The sequence below is a fragment of the Pithys albifrons genome, chromosome 4, assembly GCF_047495875.1.
Source record: "Pithys albifrons albifrons isolate INPA30051 chromosome 4, PitAlb_v1, whole genome shotgun sequence".
NCBI lineage: Eukaryota > Metazoa > Chordata > Aves > Passeriformes > Thamnophilidae > Pithys > Pithys albifrons.
The window spans coordinates 68,466,159-68,493,600 of record NC_092461.1 but is presented as its reverse complement, the minus strand read 5'-3'; the positions used below and the strand labels follow the sequence as shown (position 1 = coordinate 68,493,600).

Below are 27,442 nucleotides of genomic sequence, written 5' to 3'. Positions count from 1 at the left end.
TAAAATATCTCAGTTATATACTATTCCTCAAAACAGTAGTGAAAGGATACCAATCTGGTTGGAATCTGAATGCAGAAAAGAAGTTGCATGACCTATTAATCCATTGCTGGCAGTAGAAAGAGCAAATTACAAAGTCTGGTCCTTCTAGAGCTGTGAGAAGTTATGAACTCTTATGATGAAAGATATTGCAGGTCTAACAGGGTGGGCGATATGGTCCTTACATTGTTCTGTATTTGTCCTCTGGCAGCACCTAATGAGTAGCTGTGGGTAATTGCTCTCCTGTCATGAGGTCTTTTTAGTACAGATTATCAGTAGATGTGATGTGCTCACAGCTGTGTGGTGTTCTGTAGGAGGCATGCCTCCTATCAATCAATCAATCAATCAATCAATCAATCAATCCAGACTGAAAGGTGATAAATGGGGAAAAGCTTGTAGAGATAGCAAGGGATCCTACTGATGTTAGCAAACAAGGATGACATGATTAGTATCACAGGTGTATATATAGTAGCCTCCTTCTGCTCTGACTACCTATAACCAACTGCATTTTCTTACACTTTTAGGCTACTTAAGTACAATCTCTAATCTCTTCCTGTCATTGCAGAGTTCAGTCTCTCACCTTCTTGCACAACCACACAGCAGGCACAGATACCAAAATAACTCAGGAAGCAAGACTTTTCCAAGTTCTCTCTTTCAAGTAACATGCCAGAACAACAGCTGTTGTCACTTCTAAATGGAGCAATTTGGTGCAACCCATTTCTTACTGTATTTGCTGAAGGACTGCAACTCCATTGGTATAAGTACCTGTATTTGGCCAAATGCTCTTCATCATGAAGTTCTGTGTCTCCTATGTGATCCATTAAGGCCTGTATTAATTATCTTATAAACTCTCTGGAAAGCTCATCTTTAGCATAAGTTTCTTACAGAGGTGGTGGCATTTATTGTTGGGTGGGGGAGTCACAAGATTGATTGTGAAATTAAAATACACGAAAATACATAGACCATGTGACAGAAACTTATTTGTGCTAAGAATCTAAATTACACAATAATTAATAATTCTTCACAATAGAGCAATGAATCCTACATATGTTCCAGTAGAAATGTGTTCTCACAACTGACCAAAAGACATATTTATGACCCATGAATCAGAGTTGGCCTGGCCATCAATTACTGGCAAATAGGGAAGCAGAAAAACTAGCCTTTCTACAAGATATCTTCAGTGAAATTGTACTGACATGGGTCAGGGCTTGTCTGATAAAGAATCTAAACCTCCCTTAGTGCAAAGGCTCCGATTGCCATACTTGGTTGCCATAAAGGAAGCAAAAATTTCCACTAGGTCATCTACTGCATCATGGAAGCACTGCAAGTAGATCAGAAACATGCCATTTCCCCTGCTGAAGAAATATATTTTTATATAAGAAGAAAATAGATGTGTTGAGCAAGGGGCTGCCATAACTAAGGTAAGCACTTTATTCAAATAACAAACCATTCAGACTCCATACAATGAAAATTAATAACACAGATTCTTCCAATCTGAAGGTTCTATTTTTTTTCCTGATTTACAAACAAGGCTTACTGAGGTAAAGTGCAATTTTAGTGTTTATTTCTACGTGCTGTAACAGTACACAATACTGAATATATATTTTTTCTCTATGTATTTTCTTCTGGTAGTGTATAATACAGTGTACATTGTCCTTATTGCAGAATGTCCCTTGTGATGAAGTTCTGCAAAAGACAGAAAGTGGTCTTCATTGCCAAGAAAACAGTAACAGATAGTCCCTATGACATATACCTACATAGCCCCCCTGTGAACCAGTGGGGAAGTTTTTTATACAACCCAGAGAAATATATGCATGGAACTGCTATAGGAAAAGAAAAACTGTTTGCATGGGCCCTCATGCTAAAGTGTATGTCACTACTGTTCAAAGTGAATTGGAGCTGCTGGTTCAGAATATAATACCATAACAGCTCTAGGGCCAACACTTCTAAAAAATTGCATAATTGCCAAAATTGATCCTATGACAATTGTCCAAGTAAGCAGCATTTAGGAACTTTGAAAGCAGCAGGTCCTGTACACATTCTACTGATTTAACCATCAATTCAACATAATTGCTCATCTTACAAGCAGACTTCAGTTCTCTGCTCTTATTTTCTGGAGGGAACTAAGAAAAGATAACCTAGTAGTGAAAGAAGTTGGGGTAAGCAGGTTTAAAAGCTTCTTTTTGTTTTGTATGCAAGCCTGTTACAAAAGTATATGTTCAATTTATGTGGGGTTTTAATGCATTTCTTAAATTCTTTGATTCTTCCTATAAATTACATCATCAGGCCTGATGCCTCAAACTTCATTGACTCATAACAGAGATACTGAGCAACACTGAATGACTGATAAATTGGAGGTTTCCATTTTATCCTTTCATTTCTTGTGCATGTAAGAAATGCATGAAGGTCTGCTGCCTTTAATTGATCCGATTCTCTTCCAGTTTCTTCCCTCATCAACAGGATGTGTCTGACATATTGATGTGTGTTGTGATAATTGTACGGTCTCAGAAACTGAAAATTAAGAAGTAAGAAAAATCCCACATTAAAGCTTCTATTGCTTTTGCCAGAAGCTCATTTCAGATGAGTTAGAAGATAACTTGTTCTTGTTTGGGGCTGATATTTTGTTCTCCGGAATCTCAGTTTAGTTACACTAGAGTTTCTAATTCCTATAGTTATGAACTAAATTAAAACACCAGATGAAGAAAATTATTTGTGTCTGTGTTTGCAGAAATTATGGATAAATGGTGTTGAGCAATGTAAAATATATCCTTTGTGTCAATGTGTTGTCAGGTGTTTAGTGGCAGTTATTGAACTGAGACCACTCTCTTAACTATTTCACTGTTCTTTACATTGTGTAAAATTGAAGATTGGTAAATACATAGAAAAAGTATTGTACAAGGCAGATATTTTGGTTTGTTCTCATCCATAGGGAGTTTACTGAAAACCTGTGTCGTTTTCTCCCTCATTCTTCTTTACTGGAACAGCCCACTGTGCAGTAGGAAAAATCTAGCATTGATTTTTGTTTCACCCTCCACCAGGGATGAGTCAATCATACAGTGCCTGATTCAGCTCTGCAGTCTCTGTGTCCTAGAGGAAGTTCCTCTTTTCTTCTCTGGAGAACAAAAGTAGATATGTTATTACATTGAAGACATTGAACTCATAAGGGTTTGTTTTCAGCCTTTTCTGAAATCTGAAAGCTTGTATTACATATATGAAATAAGAAGTTGGAAGCGCAGTGAGGAATAACCAGTTGTTTGCAGTTTCATTGTCTGATGACTGAGGAGGGAATTTAGCAGATGATACACTAAGAATCAATAAACAGATATGTTTTTTATAGAGGGTATATTTAAGGTGTGAGGATGTTCTGAGTTATAAATGTTAGACAAGTCCAAAGCAAAGCTGTTAATGGTCATGAGAGGGAAAGAGCAATGAAGGTAACCGGAACAAAAATTCACATTTAGGGAAAGAGTACAGCTTTCCTATTTGTGTATTTTTCTCTAGTTGACTGGTCTGAGCCACTACTGGAGATATGAGGTTTCTTGAACCTTTCCCTGAGCCTATGTGGCAACTCTCTCTTCTTAATTTTTCTGCACTGGTATTTATATATGAGACTGTTTTTTCTTTGGATGTTCTAATAATAAAAAAAAATTATTCATCACCACTGTTCTTCGTAGGTAATCAGGTACTTTAAAAAGACTTGAACAAAGGGGGAAATATCACAAGATAGTCTGTGTCTGTTGAATCATCCATCTAAATATCATACCTTTTCTAGTGCTTCTTTCAATTAAATAAGCAAACATACCTGCAGAACTCATCAATGCCTGTCACCTCTCAAGGGTAAGGCCTAGGTTTCCACTAGCCTGATTTCTCTGCCCAAAGTATGGCATGGACTTCTGCAGAAATTACAACGGCAGAAATTACATTAGCCATCTGAAACTTATCCTAACCTTAACAATGGTCCTGTAAGGACCATAATCTTTGAGGATGCTCCCTCAACACCATCATTCAGTCAGTCACATTCATGTAAAGCCAGGAGAGCCAGCATAGCCTGTGTCCTGGTGTAACTCCAGCCATCAAGCAAACCCTGCTCAGTCTCTTGCTCACTCCAGCCCCCAGCAGGATTAGGGACAGAATTGGAAGGGTAAAAGCTGGAAAATTCATGGGTTGAGATAGTAACAGTCTAGTAGGGAAAGCAAAAGCCATATACACAAGCAAAGCAAAACAAGGAATTAATTCACTGCTTCCCATGTGTAGGAAGGTGCCAGTCATCTCCAGGAGAGCAGAGCCCCATCAAGTGTAATCATTACTTAGGAAGTTGGCATCACTCCAAATGTTCCTCCCTTCCTCCTTCTTTCCCCAGCTTTATATGCTGAGCTTGATGTCATATCGTCTGGAATAATCCTTTGGCCTGTTCGAGGCAGCTGTCCTGACTGTGTCTCCTCCCAGTCTCCATGCATCCTCGACTTCCTCACCACCGTGGCAGTAAAAAAAAGCAGAGAAGGCCTTGGCTCTGTGTAACCCCTGCTCAGCAATAACAGAAACTTCTCTATATTATCAACAAATCCAAAACACAGCCCCATACCTGCCACTGTGAAGAAAATTAACTCTACCCCAGCCAAAACCAGCACAGCCCACAGAAGGGTTAGGTGAAGGGTGGGGTGATATTGAAATGGTGCTGCAGAGCTGTATAGCCTCAGACATACCCTGCAACACAGGACCACATGCCTAACTGGCTGGTCTGAAAAGAAGACACTGGAGATGACTTAGCTTCACTGGTAAGCTTGCATTTGCCTATATGGAATTCACTGGTTCTTCTGTTTTAGCCTGCACAAGGCAGAAAATTTTTGATTTACTTTCTCATGTTTTAATAACCCTTAAGGGTGACATTTTCTTGCAAGGCTCTTGTTTGAAAAAACCTTTTTTATTTTTTGGACTGTTTGCAAAAACATCCTACAAGGAAAAAAATCTGTATAGATTTGAACTTGAGTGAATGACTTGGTTTTTGGTTTTTTGGTTTTGTTTCTTTAAATCAATATTTTTAATGATCAGATGCTATTGCTATAACATTTTTATGTATCAAGCATGTTGGACAGTCTGATTCTACAGAGAGTTAACAGGTTGTTTGCCTATCTGAATTGTACTTTTGTGACCATCACATTTCCTTAGAAAAGAATATTGCATATTCTCAAACATACAAAGTCATTAGGAACAGCTCCTGGAGTACTTACAATGATCCTGAGAAGGGCTGCTACTGTGGGTACACGACAATTCTACATGGTATGAATAGGGATATACAAACAATGGCCTACAACATTTGTTTAATTCACTGGAGATTAACAAAGCCATGTATTTTTACCTTGGACAACATGTGACTGATATCAGTTATGGCTTATCTACTGGGTAGTGGTTTTTATTAATTTCATGCTTATGTTTTCGTCTCCATAGAATGTGCTGTCTGAAATATCAGAACACTGCATGTGTTTGAAGACTTGTTGATGAGCTTAAGGGAAAAAGTATGAAAAAACTTTCTCTATGTTCTTGATCATGGAATTATCTGTTCTTCTTAGCAAGACAAAATAGAATCTTGTAGAAAAGGGATAACCTGAAGCATAGGAAGATGGATTACTCTCGCAGCTTTTTCCAGAGATTGTTCTATTGGTTGTGACAGTCACAGTTTTATAGGAATTAAGCTTCAACTGTCTGTATAACCCCATCCATTAAATTTTACCTTGCTATCTTATATCAAGCACAAAGACTTGAGTCAGATTGCATTTAATTTCTAAAAATACCTAACCTAGCTACATGGCGAGAATGATGAACTGATGGTTTATCAGTGCCCAAAGTACCAAAAAACCTGCTTCAATAAGCTACATTTCTTAAAGGATTCTTGGTATATCTTGTTTTTTAATGTATAAAATGGAAATAGAGACATAATAATGTTTTACGGGGATGTTTGAGATTTCATCATAAATATTGAATGGTCTTTAATTGAGAGGGTTGTTTGATAGTATAGGCTCTATTAGCTGAAAGGGAACTGTATCGCAGATTAGATTTACTGGCACTTGTATTTACTTAGGAGATTGTCTCAGGACAGACAGATGCATGTGAGAAATGTTTATTTTAAATCTGCACTAAATTAGACCATGAAGATATTTTTGAGAATTTTTGCATGCTTTTCTAGTGTGACAGTGCTAGATGCCTTTTTTTTAACAAATACTACATTTAAAACATATATATAATAAATGTATTTATATACTTAAGATAAATATTCATGATCTCAGGCATAAAACTTACTCTGGACTAAGTCAGTTGTGAGGGTGTTTCAAGTCTTAACACCCATATCATTCACCTTCCTACAATGCCCTGCAGATTTTCCAGCCTAGCATTTTAAGCTCTAAATTTTCATAGAAATAAGCAGCTGTCTTCTTTCCTGACATACCCACAGCTCTTCCTCTGGTGTAGTCTTCAGTCAGCTCGCATGCACAGGATGTCAGAGCATATCACAAAAGAGGAGGGTTAACCTTTCAAAATGTTTACCTCCATATGTGACCTGTTTTTGCAGCACTGCAGTATTGTGGCACAACCTCTAAGTATAGCCTTTAGATGTGTTTCTGGAAACACTGACTTATAAATAAATACAGTTGACAGTCTGCTGATCACAAGCCTATATTTACCACAGAGAAGCTGAAATGATGTCATGTAGGATTTGACAATTAACCTTGAAAAATTCTGAAGTATGTTCAACATCTTCTGAAAATTTTCTGATAAACCCAATTTTTTTAAAATAAGAAACCTTTGGCACAGCGTTCCTTTGGATTGCAGAAGATAATCACAAACTGTAAGGGAGCAAAAATAATTTAATCTCTGTCAGAATTATGGGTAGGATTTTGAAACATTTTCTGGGATTGCTAATTGATGTTTCAGCTGGACATACATTAGTGAAGCAGCTTGCTACACTGCTGCTTCTTCTGATCCTTTATATTAAGGATATTAATTCAGCAGAAAAGTTGGGCATGTCCACTTATGTTTTTCTATACCCTATGTCTGTGCCAATAATGTATCTGATCAGATGGGAGGTTGTGTTGTGTTTTTGGCAAAATAACCCTGGTAGGATACGCCAGAATGATACCTACGCTGTACTTTGCATACATGGTGAACAAGTTTCTCTTTGCATTGGCCTGGATTTCGAGAGAGCTACTTTTGCCTGTCTACGCCTATAGCAAGTTAATGAGCAGCACTTGTGCACTTGATGACATATAGAGTAAGTTTCTGTGTGACTGTGCTGAGGGCTTCAGTAGTGGGAAAGGATGCATACATTTGTTCACACTCACTTTGCAGGGTTTGGAGAAAACCATGATTTGCCACAAGAAATTAGCAATTTGTCAAAGGACTCTTGCTCTAGCAATATATTGGCCTCTCAGTGATGATGTGTTTTCCCTCCTGGAAGGTTGTTCTAATGGTGATTTTGCCTTATCTTGGATTTTTCATTGATTTCTGTAATTTAAATAGGAGCTTCAGCATTAGCATAGCAGCAAATCAAGTTCATGGGTGCATGACTGACTGAAGAAAAAGATACACAGGTACATTAGCTGGATAGAACCCTGGAAACAACACAGGAAGACTGCAACTGAAAATATAGTTTAAGTCTTGGGGAAAGTGTAATTTTCCTAGACAGGCAGTGAACATGTTCTCAGCAAGGGACTGGGTCAATGTGCCCTCAGGTTACATTTCCAAAGCTGTAACTGAATTTGAACTGGCACAGAGGATTCAACATAAGGGTTTATTTTGAGCGGTAGTAGGAGTCTTACAGCAAACTTAATATCAATGTTATTTTTAAATGTGGAGATCTTGGCCCAGAGGATTTCATCTGAAGTGCTTTATTGTCTAATTCCCACTGACATTGGTGGGGTTAAATCACCTAATTACTGCTGAAGCTTAAGTTGATTTTGAAACTGGAAACAGGACATTTCACAAATTTCTTTTGATGGATTTAACGTGATTCAAATCCTATTGAGTTACGTGTTGCCTTTGCACCTCATTATACCATGGATCAACAAACAAAAGTAAAGTTTTATCCCTAAGGCAAAATGTTGACAAGTACAGTCAGTACAAGAGAAAATTGTATTAAGACACAGGCCTTTGTGCTTCCTTGCAGTACCCTTTTCCTTCTGTACAACTTCATGCCTTTGCTGAAGAGCAGTTCTGGCAAGCCCTATTTTTCCTCATAGAAACAATCACAGATGTCTTCTAGTTGCTAACAATGCATTAAACTTTTGCTCCACTTTTCTTCCTCTCTCCCTCCGTCACCCTCTTCTCTCTCAAACATTTAGCCTAGGTGGTTTTCTAGGGCTTTGATGCTTTGTATCTGAGGAAAGAACCTTGCATTGCTTGCCTGGCTGACCTATTTCACAAACACAGGCAGTAACTCCCACCACAGAGCAGCCCTTAATTTGCAGCCAGGGACTGTAGAACTTTCCAGTATGCAACCATGCCCTTAGGCCCTGGAAGGCAAGTAGCTATTCCCTCCTGTGCAAAGGCCATGGCCTTGGGAAAGGCAGCATGGCTACACTCCTGCAAAGCTCATCAGCTGAATCAATAATTCTTTAAAACTGTCACCAGCAAAGGCAAATGACAGCCAAATGTATTGACAAATTCCCTTGTTCCACCCTCCTGATCTGAGGGTCCAGGACCTACATTTCCTATGAAAAGTATGTGTGATTATGTAAGTGTTTGGTCTCTAAAATGCAAAGGATACTTTCATTAATTTCATCCCAGGAAATCAAAAATGGGCAAGATAATTATAATAACCACTTATTTAATTAATTGGCATTTTAGCTAGGATATGCGCTGTTTGCCTTTCAAGATGTCAGATATCCTATGCTGTGAATGCCTGCTGCATGCAGCCCATCTGGATTGCCATCTTATTTTTCCTCAGTTCTGTTATCATGCATGCCTTATAAAAGCATTTATTATACAAATTGGCTACTTCAATTTCTTTTTCTGGATGGTGTTTGCATTTTTAAAATGCAGTGTGCTTATTAGCCAGTTTTCCTTAGCTGTCACTCAAAGTTACTGCATGACTTGATTCCCTGCTAGTTAAAAAAAAAAAAAACAACCGAAAAAAAACAGAGAAGCTGCCAATCAAGTTTACCAAACAGTCCAACAATAGAGAAACTGCAAGCCCAGAATATTCTTCCGTTTCTATAATTATACACTCTGAGGAGTAATAACGGTATGATAGCCTGGCATTCATTATGTGAGCTGAAGTGCTTGCATTATAGACTTCTGTTTTGAGGACCTTATTACCATGTAGTAATAGCTCAGCTCAAATTGCCGATACCTAATGCACATTAACTTTTGTAGAGTTGGAGAAATTTGTTAATATTCTACTTGAAAATATGCCAATAAAACTGCTGCATGTTTTCCAAAGATACAAAAGAAGTTTTTAAAGACTAGTGACAAATCTTTTCCTCCATTAATCTTGAATATTTCAGAAAATACATATTTAAACCAATATCCTTATTTAGGCAGTGCTGCTATTAAATTGCTATTTGAACAGCAGAATATATACTCTATGGCAACATGTACTGAAATTCCAGATGTGACTGTGCTGGAATCACAGAATCACAGAATATGCCGAGTTGGAAAGAACCTACAAGGATTATCAAGTCCAACCCTTAGCCATGCACAGCACCATCCCCAAGAGTTACACCATGTGCCTGAGAGTATCATCCCAACTCTTCTTGAACTCTGTTAGGCTTGCTGCTCTGAATACTTCCCTGGGGTGCCTGTTCCAGTGCCCAACCACCCTTAGAGTGAAGAATCTTATTCTAATATCCAGCCTAAACCTTCCTTGACACAACTTCAGGCCATTCCCTTGGGTTCTTGTCACTGGTCACCACAGAGAAGAAATCAGTTCCTGCCCCTCCTCTTCCCCTCACGAGGAAGCTGTAACTGCAGTGAGGTCTCCCCTCAGTCTCCTCTTCAACAGCTGAACAGACCAAGTGCCCTCAACCACTTCTCATACAGCTTTCCCTTAAGGCCCTTCACCGTCTTCATTGCCTCCTTTGGACACTCTCCAATAGCTTAATATTTTTCTTCTATTGCAGAGCCCAAAACTGCACACAATATTCAAGGTGAGGCCACTGTAGTGAAGAGCAGAGTAAGACAATCCCCTCTCTCAACCAGCTGGTGAAGCTTTAGCTGATGCCCCCCAGGACTCGGTTGGCCCTCCTGGCTGCCAGGGCACTGCTGACTCATGTTCAACTTGCCATAAACCAGGACTCCCAGGCGCCTTCCTGCAGCACTGGTTTCCAGTATCTCATTCCCCAGTCTGTACGGACATCCAGGTTTGCCCCATCCCAGGTACACACCAGAAATAATAAATTCAAGTCACGGTGTTTGACTGAATAATTGTAGTAAGCATATCAGAGAAGATATTTTTAAAAGGCCCATAAGGGTTTACTGAACCAAATTCTGCTAATGATCCATAGAATTTATGCTCATAAATACCCAATCCTCAAGTCTCTTTCAGATGAGGAAAACTATTGCAATTTTGCACCTCTATAAAGCTAATCTAAGACCGATTAGTTCACCTAACAGTTACTGTCAGTGAATTAGCATGAAACCCATTAGAATTTTGTTTTCGAGAATGTGAAGTCTTGAATGAATCTATCATCACCGTGACAATCTTGTGAATGGCATCTAAGGTTGGAAGAACTCCAGGAAAACATCTCATGCTTACCCAAAGACATGCCAGTGTTTGTGGCAGGCTTTCTCAGCATGCTTGAAAGATGGTGGTTAAACACTGTCTTGGGTGAGCAGAGGCACAGAATTTCACCTGCACTTGGAAGATAACCTAAGCACTTCTTGATCTAGGATGTAGAAAGCTGCTAGGTTGGTAAGACAGCTTTATTTATATAACTCTTGAGAAGTGGAAATTGCGGTAGTTCTGAATTGTAATTGATGTAGCCATGTGCTTGTAAGAATGAAATCCTTGTCACTGCCCAGTAGTGTTGAAGCCTCTCCTTGATGCTTTGACCTACTTTCAAAGCCCAGTTGCTTTTCATAGATTGAGTGGGACTCAACTGGCTTCCAAAATATGTAAGTTGTTTATCTTTTTGGTAACCTGATCATTCAGGAAACAAGTTTCCAAGGATCCCACCTGATGCTGATGAGCCAGCATTTGCAGTGCAGGCACAGACTGTAGTGCGGGCTCATGGGCAGTGGTGCTCAAGTCCACTGAAAAGCACAACACCAGTGCAGACAGCCAATTCATTCTGTGAAAATTTAGCCAAGGAGTCTGCTGCAATGTGGTACTGGGGTGCCATTGAAGGCATGTCCTTTGTGGCTAGGATAATAGACTCTGCTTTAAAACTCCTGGATTCCTCCTCTTGAAAAGGCTTTGTGCATTGATATTTCAGGCAAGTCATTCAGTTCCTTTTACACTGGTTCATGCATCAGGAAAATGGATGTCATACTGACATTCTTCATGGGCTATTCTAAGAATAATGCAATGACTACAGAGAATACTAAAATATTTTGAGAAAAGATGTCAGATCTGCAAAGCATTGTTAAATGTCCCCTTCATGGAATACACACATTCTGGGAGCTAATAGGTTGCTCATCTTGAAGAGCTTGAAGGAATACAATGGAGCTATAACGGGAAATTTTATCACCTTTTCAGCATGGATAAAAGAGAGGGAATCTTATACTGGGGACAGAAATAATGTGTTTTACTAACTGAATATTGTCAGACAATGTTTTTTGTATGAACATCACTCGCATTTCCCATAAGCCTCTGAGATATGCAGTTTATGAACTCTTTGCACTGAAAATATTGTGTGTTGAGATCATGCCTATGACTTTGTCTATTTGAATGTTAAATTAGGAATTTATGGATTTAGGTACTCTGTGAATAGCATTAACTATATTCATGCAGACAGAAATGCAATGTGACAGCAAATAATTACACATAAATTCCTGCCTTCTACGGAACTTTACCTTATTGCTTGACTATTGTATTCAGAATCTTTTCACCTCATTATGAGAAAGAGAGGCAATAAAAATGTATGGAGACACAGGGCAGGGGTTATTCTGATGACATAATTCAGCAAATAGGAGAGCTAGTCAGAATAGAAGACAGTGAATTGAAATGCCCTAGGTAATGATGACTTCTTTGGAACAAGCAGGAAGAAGTGAATACCCTTGCCGATTTGATAGTTACACAAGCAGACCTTTGTCCTCAATATGACATCTCATATTAAAATATGAATCAGGTAGTAAAAGTAAAGCTTTCTTTAAAATTGAGAAGAATATTAGTTTCCTATAAACTGATTACTGTAGCAGAATCTTAAAAAAAATACCACAGTTGTTTAACAGGATTTTTAAAAGAACTGGCTATTTAAGGAAAACAGATGAGCTGGTCTGGGGAAAAACCTGAAGAACAACAAATAGGTATGATCTGTTTGTGAATGTATGTAGGCTGGAAACCAGAGCAGTGGGTTGCTGGGACAAGATGCTGCCACAAGGAGAAGTGAGCATGAGATGTAGCTGTCTGGTTTTATGGGGGATCACAACACATTCCTGAACAAGACAGCTATGATCTCAATGCTCCAGTCATCAAGGGGTTGCATCTAAATGCAGAGACCTGGGCACCTTGTCCCAGTGCTGGGATAGGTATGGGGACTGTGGAGATACCAGAAGAGATGGGCATGAGAAAGAAGGAAGAGGGTTAACGGTTTGGACCTGCTCTTGAGAAAACAAATGTAGAAGCTGGGAAACCTGTGGAAAAGCATGAAATATAAGGAGCAGTGAGAAAAGAGTAGTTTGTAAACCTTGCAGATGAAGTGACAAGGAAGGTGTCTCAGGGAACATTTGGGAGAAAGGTGGTACTGAGTCCTTTTAGGGACAGAAGCAGTGGAAGGAAAATATGCAGAACTGAAATGGACAAGATGTTAAAGCTATGGCTTATGGTTATTTCGTGAGAGGAAAAGGAAGCATTGCATATCTGAGAAAGCATAAATTGAATCACATTCTTTCCCCATAATAGACATGACTTTCAAGAATAGAATAAGGAAAATCTTTAAATAACTTTGTACTTATATACTGTTCCAATCATAATCAAAACAAAATCTCTCTGTCTCCTGCCTCCCAAATTGTGTTAAGATTTTAAAAAAGAAAATATTTAAGTATTCTAGGTCATTGCAAGAGGGTTGCATTTATTCCTAGGCTGGTATCAATGCCCATAATACATTGTTCCTAAACAATCAGTAACAGCAATAAAAAAGTGTTAAATTCATTAGAGTATAACCAGGCCATGATGTGTTAAGAATTCAAATTAAATACTAGTAGCTCAAAATATAACCCATTTTGGTATCCTGACATTAAAATTATAGAAACACAGATACAATCTTCTTGCATACTAAATGGAGTACTGATTAATGAGAAATATTTTTCCCCACCAGTGTCTGAATGTTTGGGGAAAGTTATTTTGCATTTACTCTAGTAAGAACTGCCATTGTTAAAAAAAAATTTAGCCTATTTATTTCATCTTTCTCTGGAAGATCATTTACTCAAATAGGTAATGACACTTTTTTTTTCTGTAACTAGGAATCTGAACTCTTTGAAGCGTATTTTCATATTACCTTTGGCAGTGTTTTTGCAGCATGGCTCAGAGGGCTTTCCATGAACTCTGTTTTCTAAAGAGTGGCTTTGTTTATAATTCACTGAGAGTAACAAGTTATATAAATGCAGTAGTAGCAGAGATAAGCTTTTTTTTCTGCAGGCCATATCAAGAGTCATTTCCCATTGCACATCCAAACAACTTCCAAAGTTGAAGGGAAATAGCATAATAACATCACCTTTCCCCAGTTGTGGACACACACATGATCCTGTTTCCTCTCCAAATCAAAATTAATAAAGTGGACCAGAATAGAGGCATTTTACTTGTCTAGTATGTTAACCAGTAGGTTTAGAACTACTGCCTCTGGGCTTTTATCAATTGTATCTACTGCTGCTGTTGTTGAGAAATGACTGGATTTTTTATATCAAATTGTTTAGTTATCTTAGTCCTGTAGATTGAAAGCTTTATTATTGCTATTCTGTTTGTTAAAATGTTCCAGTAGTGTGAATTGATAACTTCAGAAGAATGCCTTATTATCTGATACAATACAGTATGAAAAAGGCAAAGTATCAAATAAATATTAGGTATGCAGCTGTCACTTCCACCACTGTGTCTGCAGAGAACCTGATTTAAAGTCGTACTAGTATAAAACCAATATCCATTTAAGTACATGCTAAGTAATCTCAAAAACATAATCTGAGTCTTTGAGTTCTTAGAGTTCCATTTGCAGGACCCTCCATGTTCTATGTCCAGCCCTAGCTATGCTATCTCCTATTTGGTGGACCCAGTTGTGGATGTCTCTAAACACTGAAACATCATTTTTTAACAAAATATTGCAGAAGCAGATAAGTCATAGAAAAGCAGAATACCTATTGATATAGGTTCTTCAAGCAGCAAAAATAATGAAGCCTCATTTCCTGCCCTTAGCCATTGCCCTGAAAATATATCCACTTTTTCCTCAGATACCTTGGTTGCCACAATGTACTATTCGCTCCCTGCCTTATTCCAAGTTCTCTCTCATGACTTTGGGTTTGGATGGCTAAGAGGCAGTATCTGCTGGATTATCTCAAAGTTACATCTATGTGGATTTGCCAGCTGCCAGGAACATATTTATTCCCTAACTAATTGTTCCCTAGCTATTGCAATAAAAATGCCTGAAGGCATTAAAATGCCTAAAATTCAGTCATAAAAATGAAATACTTGAAGTCTGCTTTATGTTAGGTGGGAACACTTCTTTGGGCCCCTCTCTAGCTACTGGTTTCCCTGAACTTCACAACTTGGTGTCTTTGAGACATCTGTTTCTATGTAAAATTCTGTGGAAATCAACTGGTCATTCTTTAGAATTATCAGGGAGCAGAGTGATGTGCAGATGTATAAAGAAACAGATCTAAAAATTATAAAAGAATATATAGAGAGAACTAAGAATAAGTATGCACAGTAGATAACTGTGTACTCAGGTAACAAAGAATTAGAAGCTATATAGTAGAATTCTGCAAACGTTTTGGGTTTTTTTTAACTGAATGTCAGGTCTTGTTACTCAGACCTGCTATCATTCGTTGACAAGCTTACAAGTTAGAATGATGACAGCAACTATAGTGAATAGTCTAACTTTTTAATTTTTTTTTTTAGTTTATGGGACTTAAAATCACATGAGATCTTGAAGCAGGAGTGAGTAGAGCTCATATAAATACACTAAAATCTGTCATCTAGATGAATATGAAAATTAGGAAAGAAGGAGTGTGGAAGTGCTTAGCAGCACCTATTACCTACCTGTCCTTGCTCTTACCTTGTTTGATAGCCTTCTGGATGATGATACATATTATTTGTTAGCTGGGATTCCAGTGACTGGTTAAGTTTTTCCAGGCTATGTACAGAGATGTGAGAGTAGTTAATAGTGCTTAGTATAGCTACCATCACAGGATGATCTCAATAACTTGGTCAAAATTATCACAACCAATTATGTTTTAATACACAAAAATGCATTTCACAATCAGAAACACAGACTATACCCACAATATGGGATAATATCTGTCCTAAAAATCAGTAATTCAGAACATGACATAGCACCCAGTAGTTAAAAGAGCTGGTTTGGGGGTTTTTTGGTTTTGTTTTTTTTTGTTGTTGTTGTTGTTTTTTTGTGATATCTCTGTGTCAAGTTGTGGCTTTAAACTTTATATTGATCCACAGATTAAGAGGAAGAAAAATACACAGTAGACACATTGAAGTGATCATTGAAGTGAATTCCACAATACGACAACTGTTAAAAGCCTATGCCCTGTTCTCTGACTCACACTTCCTGGAGGATGGAGCTACTGAAGGAAATTCAAAGAAGAGGAAAAAAAGTGGTAGCAGAGGCCATCGATCAATCATTGGGATATAAGTCTTTTAGGAACTGATGAGCCCAGAACAGTGGGAAAAGGCTGAAGAAGTATTCCAATCCCTCTCTCTGGATACTTATACATTTAAAAAAAATGTTATGACAGAAGCCAGGGGAACATTTCAATCTTCTAGACAAGCAGCAAAAATGGAAATTACACTAATTTAAACTTGCAACAAGGTGCAAGTTTTGGTACAAGTCAGAGATAAATATTGAGTCATTATTTTGCTTGGAGACTTCAAATTATGCCAGTTTATCTGTCTACATGTGGTATATAACTCTAAATATACCATACACGCAAAATGTACACAGACGCGTAATATTTACCCATGGGTACTGTGGAAGTATTCTAGCTGTATCAGAAATATGTAGAGATATAGCTGTAGAGCTTCCTTACTGATAAAGAATAGCTTTGTAACTAATATTGAGGACAAAGACATAAATATGAGATCTAAAATAATCCAAAGCTGGACATGAGCTGGCAGCAGAATTAATCTCCAGAATATACTGAATATTCTTCTATTCAGTTTGTTAGACTTTGCTTCAATTTACATTATCTGCACAGTAGGTGAAAATATGGGTTTTCTTTTGGGATGTGGAGAAGAGGTTAGTGCTTGCTTTTCTGCTAACAGAAAAATAGATCTATTTAATGAATTATTATGAAAATATACTTGAACTTTTCCAAAGTAAAAGAAACATAGCAAAGAGTGAGGACTACAATATTTCAGTTTGATGTGAAGGAAACTTCTACAGCATCATGTGCCAGACCGAGCTAAGAGCTCCTGTTTTCCCTTTGCTAAGAGGGATTGCACAAATACTAAATTGATTTCCTTTTCAGAGTGACGATAATTGCATTTTGTCCCAGAGCACCATGTCAGGCATTATCCTCAGCACCTCTTCATGGGTGAAAAGCTTAGAGAAGCTTAAAAGACAAACACAAAGAAAAAAAAAGCTAGATACATAAAATATTTCTTAGACAAATTGTGTCAAATAAGGTGCTAACTTCAGACTGACTTTAATGTGCAAGTGGGAGAAATATCAGTTGCTTAATGAGGGCTGAAATTTATTTCCTTTCAAAAAGCCAATATGAGCCCATGAACCACTGAAAGCCAATCCTAAAATTATGACTTAAGAAGATTTAAGGGGAGTACTATCCCCATGCTCTTTTTGCATTGAGTCAGTATTTTGTTGCCAGTGACCTCATCCCATACTATTGATTTGTAATAAAACTTAGTATAAGCTATCTGGGATATTTTTCATGCCAAAATGCATCTTGGCTTCTAGTCTTCTCTGTGTTGGCTGCTGGCCACTGCTAGTGCAGTATCTTAAAAAAAAAAAAAAAACAAACCCAAACCTCAAGACCTCTGGTGCATTTGAAATATTGATTTAGCCCTTCCTCTTCCAAATCCTCAGTAGACATTTCTAAAGCCAGTGTGATACTGCTATTTGTATTTTATGATACTCACTACCTCTTGAAAAAAATTTAGAAGAGATAGTTTGAATTTGCCAGATATTATTTCTGATATGTTCCACCATATTGCAGCCAGTATGATCATTTCAAGCTGTTTTGCTTGTGGGATACTGGTAGAAAACACATCAGAAAACTTGGTTAATAGTAAAAATATTTATCTTTCACCAACTCAATGCAGGCTTAGGAAAACTGTCTTCAGCTATTTAATATTTATTTTAAAGTTGCTTTGTCCATGCTGTTGACATTTCTGTGGAAGTTCAAACATTATGTTCTCTTCCAGCATTTAGTCTGTAGATAACTGGTCACACAAATGTTGTATTACTTTAAAAATATCTTCTTGGAAATGCCACTAGCCATTAAGCTTCTTGATAGATTATACTCTGGTCTCTACAGTATTATTACATGTTGAGAAGAGAAGGAGACATCCAAAAGAAATGGAAAGGAAGGGAAGGGGAAGGAAAGGGGAAAGGGAAGAGGAAGGGGAAGGGGAAGGGAGAAAGAAAGAAAAGACGTCACTAAGAATGCTGTGACATACTCTTTCAAAGGTGCTCAGGGCTTCTAAGTGCAAAACTGATGTCCTGGAAACCTTCAATTTTAAAATTCTGAAGGTCTATGAAATAATATCCTGAAGTCATTAGAACTCTACAGACATTCAGCCAAATCAATGGCTGAAAACTAAAAGCAGATAAATCAGACTGAAAAAAATGCACATTTTTAAAATGAGGGTAAGTACCCTTTGGAAGTGTGTTTTCTCCCTTGTTTGAAACTTTTGAATTCTTAATTGCTTGTTTGAACACAAGTATAGAATTTATTTGGTGTTCTTGAGGCAATGCTTTGTGGCTTGTATTGTACATTGATTGCTACTGTACTATCTCACTTTAAATATATCTATGAAAGATTATTGAACTATCAAAATTTTTGCATGTTTCACTGTAAAAAATAAGACAGTAAATTTGTTGTGACTGTTAAACTAAACTAAAAAAATTTTGTTACATACTTCCTTTTTCAGAATTTGTACTTTTCTCTACAGGCATAGAAAAACTGTATTTGTAGTAACTTTCCAGTTTTCCTGGGTACATTCTGCTCCCACATCCTCTCATTAAATATCAGGAAATAATGGAACAGTTTTGACATTCTTCAACATCCATTTTTGAAGCAACTAGTACTGCTTTACAGGGTGCTGGCAAATGGCAAGACACCGTTCAGAGGAAGGCAGGTTTACAGAAGTTGAGGTATATTCCTTGTATCCCTGTGAAAGGAAAATATCTTTTTCTTGAGTGGTCTTGCAAGGAACAGGTGCAACCTGTCCCCTCAAGCCATGACTATATGTACAGTTTGTTTATGCAAAAATATATTGGCACAAGGTGATTTTATGTGATGAACTGACCATGGGTTACAGTCAGACACCCACCCAGCTGCTCACTTACTCCCGTTCCTCAACAGGGCAGGGTGACTAAGGAGGATAAAAAACCTTTGGGGTTGGGGTAAAGACAGGAAGATCCCTTAGTAGTTACCATCACAGGAAAAACAGACTCAGCTTATGGAAAACTAATTTAATTTATTGCCAGTGGATAGTGAGAAACACAGACAAATTAAAACAAGATCTTTCCCCTGTATCCTCTTTTTACCAGCACTAACTTTTTTCTTTCTTCCTTACCCTTCTGCCTCCCCCATCCCATGTGGCAGAGAATATTGGAGAATGGGGAGTTGCACTCAGTCCATAACAGTTTGTCTTTACTACTCTTTTCTCCTCACACTTATCTTCTGCTTCAGTACAGGATGCCTCCTAAAAGACATAGTTCCTTCAAGACAAAACTGCTCCAGTGTGGGCTCTCCATGGGCCACAGTTTTCTCCAAGAAATATCCACAGGCTGCAGTGTGTATGTCTTCTCCATCATAGTCTTTCACAGGCAGTGGGAAATAACCTGCCCCACCACAGTTCTCTTTCACAGGTGTCTGAAGCACCTCATCACCTTCCTTCTTCTCTCACCCTAACACTTATACTCCTGTTCTCTGATCCTTCTTTTTTCCTCTCCTCTGCCTATCAGGATTTCTTGCCCTTTCTTAAATACTTTTTCCAGAGGCACCACCACCTTGGCTGATGGACTCAGCTGTGTCCTGTGGTGGCACACTTTGGAGCTGGCTGAAAACTGGCTGGAACCATCTGTGTCTGGCACAGGGCAGGCCCTGACCTCTCCTCATGGAGGCTGCCCCATGTGTGCTCCTGGTAGCACCTCAGCATAAACACCCAGGAAATTACAGGACAGTTTTATGGAGAATTGATTAGGAAAGCAATACAATGTCTAGCACGACCATGTTTTCACTTTGACAGATTTATTTCCAAATTTTGTACTCTTTCAGTTCTAGTTTTGTGTTGTTGCTTGAGAGTTGTTATTCCAAAGTTTTACTGTCTTGCCCTTTTTTACTGTGTAGGTTAAGCCCACACCCCCAGCAGCCCTAAGTGAGTCACCAGGATCTGGCAGGCCCCTGCCCTGCAAACTGGGAAGGATGGTGTACAGACCTTGGGACAGGTGACACAGTGACTTTGCAAAGGAAACAAATGCTAATACTAATTTTCTCCCTGCTCATTCTTGTACATGTTTGTAGACTAAGTACATTTTTTTAATTGCATATTCCTAAATAAAAAAAAAAAAGATTTTTTTCATAGAAGACTGAAATCATCTAAACAGCATTTACTATGTACATCTCTCAGGGTTCTCTCACTTGAATATTTTTCCAAAGCATTTCCAGTAAAGCTCTTCCAGCTGACCTTTTTAGCGACCATGGAATGGAAATCTGTGTGGCTCTTCCTACAAATCAGTGAAATATACCAGGATAAAATTTGTTCAGAAGCTGCCTAAGCAAAGCTCAACAGAAGAGTGCGGGCAAAATCACAGAAATGTGGATCAATAGAAAGGCATTTTCTCAAAACTTATCTTTTAACAGGATTTTTTATGTGTCTAGTAAACGACATATTTTTCTCTTTCTCCTGTTGGGTGGCAGGGAGGTGCTGCTGACTTTATGGAAGTTGTCCATATACGTGCATTAGACAGAACAGTGCAGGTGGAGCCTTCTCCCATAGATGGTGCCCTATGTTTAGCTTAGCATTATGTTGTCATGATGTTTCTTCTCAAGAGACAATGGCAGGAGTTTTGTTCTGCTTGGGGTTGCTGCATTCTCCAGATAATCCCTTGATTTTTGTAAACTACTTGCAGCAACCTCAAGGCATTGAAAGCCTAAGAAGAAATGTAGAAATCATGGAAACGAGCCTGGAGTCAGTGGATATGTTTGTGCTGCACATACTTCACTGGAATAAAAGATACCAAATTGCCTAACAGACAAGGAGTCTAGCTGTGAAAGTACAGAAATCTAAGTTTAGATTCCTAACAGGCAAAATGATTTCATGGTTCTTGTTGTTCCTGCATGGCAAGTTCCCACTCTTTCTCTGTGTTAATTTTATTCATAGTTTCTAGGAGAACTCCTGAAATATAACAAAATTTGGATAAAAGAATTAGTTTTAAATTAGGGGCAAGGCAAAGGGAAACTGTTCTTGATGTTGTCTTGAAATAAAATTATGACCATCATTCAGGTATCTAAAGCTATAACCAGGATTGCGCTCAGCAGAAGCTTCTCAGCACTATGTCTAACAGTTAGATTTGCTGAAGTGAATATGACCTTAAGTGCAGCAAGACATAAAGCATTAGGCAGGTGTATTGTACGGACCCTAAGGATCTGCTAAAGACACATGCAATAAGCCAAACTCTTGTCCGTTGACTTGTATTGTCTACACAGAGTCCAAACTACTTCTGATAAAAAATTAGGAAATAGGTAAAATAAGTAAGGTTGAAAATAACATTATTGTATAGAATATTTCTAAACTTGCAGGGCAATGATAATTTGTTTTTGAGAGCCACATTAAAGAAACAGCTTGAAGCTCTCTCTCCAGAAGTGTCTAAAGAAAGCAGCTGAGAGGAATCATGGAAGAAATTATTACTATATATGCTAGCATGTTCTATGGGCATTACATAACACATAGGAGAAGTAATATCAAGCATAATTCTGACTTAAATTTCAACAAGGAAGAATTCTTGTCATCCCTTATGCTGTATTACCCCGTCTCAATATGCAGTGGGAGAAAGTTAAGCTGAATGTTGGCGAGTTGATGAAACCACTTATGTTGCCATGAATACCCTCAGCTGCAAATGCAGCCTGTGGCAGAAACAGGAATTGTGAGATACTGGAGACTCATCCTCAGCCATTGATACTCCCATGTTTGTGGTTAGCAAACAGTGAGTGTAAAACTACAGAAGTAGAATATTTCAGTAGAGTGCCATTTCTATCTAGACACAATCAGATCTACTGGCACTTAAGAAATAAGAAAAATGTCCTTTTCTGACCTTGGGCAGCTTATTTCAATTGAACAGAAAGCCTTTGATCTTGATTTAGTACAGCTACTATATGACAAACTTGCTGACGTAGGACCGTAATAGGATTATTTTGGCAATATGCTTATGGAGAAATAACCCATGGGAGGGGAAGAGTTTATATTGCCATCTCTTTAGATAATAGGAAAGCATTAAAATAGTAAGATTCATCTTTAGGTTTCATCTCACAGTATCAGTCAGGGAGTAAGACTCATGAGCATGAAACATACTGAAGACCTGGACACATGGTCCTTGATGTGATCAAAAGCTGCCCTCAAAGCATGCAAACCATCCTGTGTTACTAAAACACATATAGAAGCACAGTATGTACATGATGCCATACAGTGCTGTGCTGTGTATGGGAATAAATGAATTGGTGCAGAAACCTACAGACTATTGCTAAACTGCCTGCGAGGCTGTCTCCATATGAATGTTTAGCTTGTGGCTATACTTGCAGAGCAGCATGGCAAACACTCTGTAAATGTAGCAAGACGTTTTCTGAAGCTGGAGGGATGCAGTCATGATATGCTGTTTCCTGTAGGACTAAGATTTGAGTATTAGAGAACCTTGGCTTTGATTCAGAGAAGGACCTGGAAGCTTGGATGCATTTAACATCACCTCTCCAGCTGAGCAGGAAACTCATAAAATAGGCTTTCTTACAATAATGTTTCATAGGCCCAGACCCCCAGACAATGTTGTCATTCCCAGATGTCCTGCTGCATTTGATATTCCTGCATTTAGGTGAGTTTACTCCTGGAAATGGTAAGAGGAATACAGGTTTAAAAGAAAGGATGAAGCAGAGACAGACACATTGGCAGGAGTTTGATTTCTGAAATCAGGTTGAATGTCAAGCACAACTTGATCAGTTCATTCACTGGTAGGGTTTCCAGCTAACTCAAGTTGATCTGTACTTATGCTATGTAGGATTTATGAACTGATATGATTAGAAAAATCGTAATTTATGGACCTGAATATGCCTTTACTCTCTCAAGTACTAATCAAGAGTAAAACATAATTACTGTGAGAGTGAGAGCCATATTTTTTTCAACTGCACCCCAGTCTAAAGATTGTGTTGTGGGATATAATGAAAAGGCAGTGGTGTTAGCAGAACACAATAAAGTTGTGAATTGCCATGCAGAGATGTAATATAGAAAATCCTTACATGTTATGAGCAATTCTACTTGGATTACTCAGGAACAAAACATTTCAGTCAGATCTCACAAATGCCGTTGAGAAGAATTTCTTTGCCTCTTCTGTAGTTATTTGAGCTTGCTTGGTTCCCTGAAATCTTACATTTGTGAATGCATTCATCTCTGTATACATTCTCTTCTCCCTCATATATGTTTGCTTTCACTTGTGAGTTTTTAATCTTATCGTTAATGAGCTGTAGCTCATTGTGGTGTATTATGTATTATATTTAAAGTAGTAGTATAGATGTGCCATGCTCTATAAAATGCAAATGAATCTCACATATGAAGAAACCAATAACTTCCAGAAGGAAAAATTAAAATTATAACTCAGTCAAGGCAGTTCTGTTCTTTGTTTATTAGACAGAAAGTGTACTATCTTAAGAATATCTGAAATTCATCTGTAATTGAAAAGCTGTCATTCCTTTATACAAATAATATAGTTAAGTAAAGCAAACTGTTAACAGAATAAAAGAGGTTAAATTGTAATTTCCACTCAAAACAGATAATAATTCATTCCTGGCAAAAAGCTCTCCTGATACAATGCATTATTTTCTCACTATTGTGTCTGCTGTTGATGGGCTAAGCTGCAGTCTGAAAGGGGGTACATACACTCCTATTCATTGCTATTTAGACTATTTCAGGTGTCTATTTTAGAAACAGACAAAAGTATCATCTGCCTGATGCAAATGGCAAAGCATTGCTTTACTGGTGCAAAGCCTGTATTTCTTTTATCTCAAGGGCAGAGCTTTATAGATCAAATCATATACTGTGGAAAAATATTTGAATGTTCAGCTTTAGAAAAGGAAGAAACAGGAATATGCTTTCATGCCTCCTAAAGCCATTTTAGAGAATTCCTGCTTTCCTGTTCTTTTAGCAATCAGTAACAGATGAGCATATAGTTGATTGTGTATATTTAATAGCTATTTAATCTTAATTTCCAAGATCAAGACCCTAAATACAAGACTCAAGTAATACAAGGCTCACATAATACAAGACTGCCAAAAACACCAGAAAGCAGTAGCAGTGCCCAAAAAGCGTGCAGAGGCTGTGACTGAGCAAGTGGGAAAGATGGTTCTTGTTCTTCATAAATGGTGGCTCCGCAGATCACATCCAATTTCTGTTCATTTCTGGATGGCAAATAAGCCTTCTTGACTGCAGAAGTTAAATCACCTGTATTGTTAAATTTTTGGTTTGATAGTAACAGAAATTTATTTTGGTTTCTCTTCTGAAATGGGGATAAAGAGTTTTATACAAACATAGTCAGCAAATGCATCAATATATTCTAATTAATGAATTATCCTTTCAGTGCTAAAAATTTCACTTTATTTCTGACCCTTTCCAATGAATTATTTCTATAGTGATCTATATTAGGAAACTGCCATTTGCATCACTTTTACATTATTGTTCTCATTATTAATTTGCATTTAATAATTCTTTAGAGCTTAGTCTCATCAATATAGAAAATCGGATGGAGCCCATGAAGTGTTTAACCTTATCTATGTCCCTAACACCATTGTCAATAGCACAACAGTAGATACATAATGCATCCACTGACAGTTCTTCCCTTTTGTACATTCTCTTGTCTCCTTTTCTCTTCTGTGTGCCAGTATCCCTGAATTTGTTCTGTGAAAGCAAAGGATGATTCCCTATTAAGGACTATTTAAATAAAAGAATTACATTGCTATTGTACTTGCTTCTTTCTGTCCCAGAAAATGACTATGAATTAATTAGTGTTAGAACACTAGAAATTCCTATGAATTTAACATTATATTCTGTGTGCATTATTGAATGAATTTACACTTCCTAATGCAAAACTGATGATATCTCTACAAAACTCTGGGGGAGTGTGTGAGGTCATTAAAGTTAGATTTGCAAAGAAAATACATAGATTTCTCTCACACATTATTTTTTCCTGTACCAATAATGCTATTTTTGAGTCCTTGTTCAGAGTGGCTCATTTGTATTGAAAGATTCTTTTACCCTTTATCCTATTCATCTACCTTTCCAAACTTTTCATTTCAAGAGGGAAATGAACTGTGTTTTTTCAATACTTAAACCATTCCTACAGGAAAACAAAAACTTACATTTTCAGCTCCTAGTGTTGTCTTTAGAGATAATGGACACAGAAGGGTAGCCCAGTTTGAAAAAGTAAATATACAGGTCAGAAATGAAAATAGCACTTTATATCATGTCTCCTTTGTGTCTTCATGGCTGATAGCTTATTTGCTCTGTGAAGGAGGATTCCAGCAGTAACATTGCTGTTTTGTCATCCAGGCATCTGCATGAGAAGAAAACTTACGAAGTTTTATTAAAAATTCTCCCTGGAATCCTAAGTTTGATCTATATTTCTGCTGATTGTTTGTTATTATTTTTATTTTTAAAACAAAGGGGGTTTAAATTCATGGATTCGTGGAAGCTCACAACATTATTAGTACTCTGCTGGTGACTAAGGGAGAAATACTGGCATACACAATCCCTCCTGAAATGAATCTCTGTACTACTTACTGAGCAAAATCTTAGTATGTTAAGACAGATTAATTGATTAAACAAATTTTTTTTCCTTCAGAATCAGGTAGGATTTTCATAACCCACCTTCTTCCGTTTTAAAATAACCTTTTTTTTTCTCCAAATAAATACCAATATGTATTTAGGCTTAAATTTACCATTAGGCATTAATAAAATTTCATAAAATTTATAGTAGTTAAGTAATATATTCTTGAATTAAGTTCTAAAGAAAGCTATTGAACAGGGAAGGAACGTACTGGCTATGCATTCAGAACCAAAGTTGTTGAAATAATTAAACAGCTTTTAACAGCAGACAAAAGAAATGTTTTCTTCATATCAGCTTGATTTACTTCAACACTTAGTTCAAAGTTAAGGAACTGCTTAGAAATCAAATAAGCTGAACCATCATTATATTTAAATGGTCTGTGAAAAAACTCTCGGCCTGGGATGCTGAGACTTATGAATTCATTCATTAGCTTTATGTAATGGTAACAAGTGGTAATAAACCAGTTCTAAGTATAAAATATTTGATACATTTTTCCTTTGTATACAACACATTACAATTTTATTTAAGTAATAAATACACTTGAAAGGCTGGGATTTTGCATTTCAATTGCAATTCCCATTTCCATCCAAAGCAGTTTGATATGAGTTGTAAGTAAATAAAAATTAATCTTGTGGTGAAGAAGAATTATTATTCATTTCTAACAGAATGCTATGTAAGTATTAAGTATTTGAATAATTATGCTGAACTATACAAATTCTGAAGTGGGAATATAAGGTATTAGCTTTAAAATTAGATTCAGTTTCTAGCTAACTTTTTTTTAAGTTTACCTACAGACAAGAATCAGCTCCCTTGAGTAGAAAAGAATAACACACAGTTAAAGTAGATATAGAAAGGTCTTTTTAAAAATAATTGTTTTAACGTTGTTGTATTTTATATTTTTTGTATTTTCACAGAACTAATGTTTGAAATCATATGAGAAATAATTTCATTTAATTCTTTAAATAATTTTCAGGTTTTACCAAAATATTGTAGTTTAGGACCTTATAAATAGGCAATTCTATGATATATGGGAGATAGAATCATTATATGGCTATAGTAAATCATAACACCCTACTTTAGTAGCATCTTTACTTAGAATTTTAATTCAGTAGACAATTCAAATATTTCTAAAGTAAATTTAATTTTCAGCCAAAAGAAAATAAGTTTTGACATTTTCTGCTTATTAAAATTCTGTTTGCCAGTGATGGAAATATCAAAATGGGCATTTTTGTCCCTCAGCAAGAGTAAAGCAGTCAGTTTAAATTTTGATGTAACAAGAGTTACATACATTTATTTTTTTAAATGTAGATTTATGCTCACATTGTTATTGATTTATATATATGGTGCTGGCATTTTAATTAGAAAGACTTGGTTGCTTTATATTAGGCTTCCTTAATGACTTATTAAAATCAGAAAAATCATATTCTTTATTGAAAACAATATCCATGGTAGGTCCCACTAAATCACAGAGCTGACAGAGGCACCTCTACCCAACTTTCTCCAAGTTGCGAATTAATTAATTTGTTTCAAACATATAATTGCTAGAGAAACTGTTCAGAGTGTGGTTTGATAGCTACTCTTTTTGGTGTGTATACAGCATTGTAAGAGCAATGAAATCTCAGCAGTAGGAGTTCATTTCTCTGAGCTAAAGGAGTAGGAAGAGGTTTATTATGTCAGTGGTGGAGAACATTATTTAAAGCAGCAAGGATCTCAGTGGTTTCAGCCAAATGCTGGCATGGTAATTATGCCTTAACTGCATCTCCTGTTTC

At 37.2% G+C, this 27,442-nt stretch overlaps 1 protein-coding gene across 2 annotated transcripts in view; it reads left to right on the top strand.

The window, feature by feature from the left end:
• XKR4 (XK related 4) overlaps positions 1-27,442 on the top strand; it is a 241,973-nt gene that overhangs the window by 197,047 nt on the left and 17,484 nt on the right. The gene's annotated exons all lie outside the window — the stretch shown is intronic.